Source organism: Micromys minutus (assembly GCF_963924665.1).
Source record: "Micromys minutus genome assembly, chromosome: 5".
Lineage (NCBI taxonomy): Eukaryota > Metazoa > Chordata > Mammalia > Rodentia > Muridae > Micromys > Micromys minutus.
In genome coordinates this window covers 21,036,384-21,041,518 of record NC_137974.1, presented here as the reverse complement: position 1 = coordinate 21,041,518, position 5,135 = coordinate 21,036,384, and positions in this window count along the sequence as shown.

Sequence of the window (5,135 nt, the reverse complement as noted above, 5' to 3'; positions counted from 1 at the left end):
TGTCAAATTGAAAATGCTGTTGTGAGTGACCTGCTTTCCTTTGTACACTAGTTGTAAGGCTCAGAATGTGCAGTAGCTCCTCAGTTTCAAAAAAAAAAAAAAGCATTGCATGGAAATGTGTCAGAGATGAAAGTCGTACTGAGCATCCTACTCAGTCAGCTGAAAGCACATAATGGCCATCTGTTGTCAAAGTACATTTTGAAAAAGCTTCTCACAGCAGATTTTTCTTGAATGAGCTACAGATATATTGTTACAAATCTATGATTTCAATTCATGAGTCTTCATAAAAAGTTGTCAGTAAGCTTGTGTTCTGCACACTCCTTCTACTTCTCATTACCCATCTTACACACGGATTCATTCATAGCTTTCATCCTCATGTACAGAATATATGTTTTGTTTTCAGTATATACCCTTTGAAGGCCATATGAAAATATAATGGAAATTCATAGCAACCTAAGTTTTAATTTTAAAAATTATTCTTGAAAAATATAATTGGAATATTATACACTGTTTCAGTTTGAAGTTTGAACAAATAATGTGAATGTCTACTTTGGAAATGATGCATTCTCCTTTTATTTTTAAGATCAAATTACAGTTAAAATATTTCTTCCCTTTTCTTCCTTGTAACCTTTTCTGTCCTTTTCTGAATTCAATGCCTTTATATTAATTTTTTTAAATGCTTCATATTAATTGTTTTAAATTGTTCTTATTATTTAATGGATTATGCCTGATATTCAATTTGTCTTTCAGAAATGACAATCAAATATTTTAATAAACTACTATCCCCCCCCCCAATATGTGCCGACATTACCACAAAAATTTTCCCTGAAAAGTAACTGAATGTAAAATGGGCCCGGTAAGGAAATCCAAATAGCACTTCACAGGTGAAAAGGGATAAAGTTTATTTTCATCTGCCAAGACTGATTCCCAGGAATGTAAGAAGAAACACCGGGGAGAACATGCTCAGGATTTTATGGGAAAGGGAGAAAAGAAGCTTTGGAGCTAGGATCAGACTTGTGAACAGAGAATGAGGGAGCCAGAGGACAGCATAGACCTTGACAATTTACCAGTCCTATGTTGGTGGAAGAACCACTTGTTCATGTTGCCAAAGATGAGGACAATGACTCCCTTTAAAGCCAGTAGGAGTTTTCCTCACCTGCTGAGGGAAGTCTGGCTTTCATCTAAATGCCCTACCTATGGAGAATGAATTTCTCTGGGAACAAGACAGTCCTGTATTTTGTTGATGATAAAGGAACCGACTCTTTAGTCATTCTGTGACTTCATTCTGTAAAACTGAGGAACCACTGTCAGGGCCCAGGAAGGGTGGAAAGCTAAAGAGATGGGAAGGGAGGGAGGCAGAAAATATCCAGAAAACTCTAGGTTTTCACTTACTGCTCAGGCTCTTTGGGAATAGATGAGGCTTTGTGTGCTGAAGGAGGGCCTCTGTGAGTTTATCATTAAACTTATACAATATAAAAGCAGTTTGATTTTTTAAAGCAACAGTTATATTACTTTAGTTTATTCATAAAGGAAAACATCTCATTAAAAACTCAAATGTTCGGCTAGAGAATTGGTTCAACCATTAAGAGTACTCTATTTTTTTGTTATTAATTATTTCATTTATTTAAATCTCAAATGATATCTTACTTCCTGGTTGTCCCCTCCAGAAACCCCATATTCCATGACATCCAACTTCCCTGTTAAACCTACACCAGCTCACCATCCAATATCTGCCCTTCCCCCTACCCCTTAGCTATAGGAGAGTGCTCTTACAAAGGACACTGGCTCAGTTCCAGCATCCATGTAGCAACTCAAAACCATCTGTCTCTTCAGTTCCAAGGGACCTGCTAGCTGAGGAACCTAGTTGACTACATTATGAAGGCTGGAGCCAGTTTGTATAGTTGAATACAATGTGCTATTATTTACTCTAAAATATGAATTTTTTGCTGCATGCAACCTTCTCCATCCCAACCCTTGACTTGTTAGTGAGAATACCTGACCTCTTGAATCAGAAATCAAATGATGATGACCGGTTTGGTTTGGGTTTGACATTTTCTTATATTTTTTAACTGTCCCATTGTCTCACTTTTGTTAACTGCTTCCCAAGTACTAAAGACATTTACATCTTAAAGTGGCCCTGAGTAACCTACTTATCACTGTTCTCTCTAATGGATCTTTGGAGGCAGTTCTCTGTTACAACCAAATAAAATAAAGCATGCATCAAATTTGACTCAAACTGTATGGTAGCAGTCTTATTAGGAATTGGAGGGATTAACATCTGAAGTCTTCTGACCTTTGAAAGCAGTAGATATGAAAGTGCTATATAATTGTGTGTATGTTTGTGTGTGTGTGTGTGTGTGTGTGTGTGTGTGTGTGTGTGTGTGTGTGTTCAATTGTTTTATGATATTCCTAATTTTCTTCCTTCATTTATACTGGTTTTATTTTTATCCGTTTGTTAGTTTATTTTTCTTTTCAGGTGAAATTTGTGGAGGGTTACTGCATTGGCTAGTTTTGTGTCAACTTGACACAGTTGGAATAATCAGAGAGAAAGGAGCCTCAGTTAAGTAAATGCCTCCATGAGAGCCAGCTGTAAAGCATTTTCTCAAGTAATGATCAAGCGGGAAGAGCCCAGCCCACTGCGGGTAGTGCCATCTCTGGGCTAGTAGACCTCGGTTCTATAAGAAAGTAAGCTGAGTGAGCCAGGGGAAGCAAGCCAGTAAATAATATTCCTCCATGACCTCTGCATGAGCTCCTGCTTACTGACATGCTTGAGTTCCAGTCCTGACTTCCTTTGGTGATGAACAGCAATGTGGAAATGTAAGCTGAGTAAACCCTTTCCTCCTCAACTTGCTTCTTGGTCATGATGTTTGTGCAGGAATAGAAACCCTGACTAAGACCTTTACAAAATTACTCTGATGCTAGAGCACTGACTAGTCCTGCAAGACATTTCTTTTCCCATACTGAGGCATTTAGAGGAAAGCCCCCATTCCTTGAAGGCTTAAAGAAACTTCCTACATGGGTAAAAATGAGTCATTCTCCTTATCTCTGGCAGGAGGGACATGTGGCTCTTGCATTCACTCATAACAGTTAACTTGTCAAGGTCAACACTAGCTCTAGGCTCTCTTAGTCTTGTTCACAAGCCCCATGGGAATGCAAAAGGTTCCTTCCTATCTTTCCCAAATAATCCATCTTATTTTAATTCTGAAAATAATTGGGTATATAAAATGTCTGTTATATGACATATTTGGTATTCAAAATAAAAAGGTAAAATAAACATTTTATTTGATTTCTAAAGTTATTATAAATTGATAAAATAATGTAACAGGAAAATGTAATTACAAATTAGGTAAAGTATTAAAACATGATATAAAATAATTCAGAGTAAATTTTTTTTATCAAAATGTTATGCATCTGTGGAAGATTCAGTCTTTTAATATTAATGATAATTATATCAAGATAAGAACATGAGCCCTAAAATTTAATTAATGACAATATTGTCAATATCAACTAATAACTACAATTTTTTTAAAAAAATATTTGTCTGTTTTGTTTTATGTTCCACAGAGTTAAACCAGGGTTATCTCTGCGATGGTGGGTTTGGAAATATCCGCTAAAGACGGGTGGACTCACCAGTGAACACAGCTGAATATGACTTATCTTCTCCCGAAATCTCCTAATAGTCATATAATACAACAGGGAAAGATGGGGACCTTTGTCTTTTGTGTCCATTCTTTCTTTTTGTTTACTTTTAACACATCCATTTTATACAGAAAAATTTCAGGCCGTATTAAATGCTATAGTTATGATTGCAGTGAGGTTGTCTTGCTAAGAAATGTACTTCTATAATATTTCCCCTTACTTTTATTCCTAAACTCGTACCATACTCCTTTCTGCAATGTTCTTTGAGCCCTCCAGCTCCTGGATAAATGTCTAAATTAGGGCTAAACACTCAACATATCCCCACCATCCTGAGTAGCCATGATTGTCTACATTCACCAATGTAAATGGCAAACATTTTTTTCTTAAGGCTGAAAGTAAAATTTGTCCATAGATATGAAGTTCAATACCTACAAGCCTACATAGTACTTCATTTCAAATATCGCCATAGTCTAAAACAGTCTCAAACTTGTTTAGAAATCAAAAGTTTACAGTCTTTTTGAGACTCATGCAGTCTCTTCATTGAAATCCCCTGGAAAATTAAAGATTGTAATGCAGATCACATTTTTCCAACATATGAGAAAATATATTACGGTCAGCTTATATAAACAATAAATGGTCCATTATAAATGAGTATTCAATGTGTTATAGTTTTAGGTATTGTGTTAGTTAAGGTTTCTATTGCTGTGAAGGGACAACTTGATCCCAACAATTCTTATAAAACAAAATATTTAACTGGGCTTGGCTTATCGTTTTACAGATTCAATTCCTATAGCAATATCAGGAAGCATGACAGCATGCAGACAGACATAGTTCTGAAAAAGTTTTATCTTTATCTGTATGATAACATAAGTTCATGCCATTCTATGTTTAGCCAAGCCACAGCCTATCCATATGAGTCAAGATGTCCAGTTCATGAGTCTATAGGAGCCTTTCCTATTCAAACATGTTCCACTTCATGGCTCCCATAGGATTTTATCTATGATATAATGCAAAATACTTTTAGTCCAATCTCAAAAGTCCCCATAGCCTATAAAACACCTCAAACTTGTTTAAAAGCCCTGAGTTCAAATTCTTTTCTGTGACTCATGTAATCTATTTTGTTCCCCTGTTAAAAAAAAAAAAAAAGATCACATACTTCCAACATAATACGGCATAGGATACATATTACTGATCCAGAAGGGAAGGAAAAAGAACATAGTGAAGAAATACCCAACCAGAGCAAGACCAATAAAACACCTATGAAAACTCTAAATTCTGCATCTCCAAGTATGATAGCAAAGTGCTCATCAGATCTCCAACTCTGGTCCAGTTTGTTGGACACAACACACTTCTTTCTCTTTGACTTGTTGTACTCTTTGCCTAGCAGCTGTTCTTGTCTAATATCCCAGAGTTCTGGAACCTCTAACACTTGGGGGCTCTAATTCAATCCTGACTTTACATATACAGTTTCAAAACATGGCTTTTGTGGGGCTACA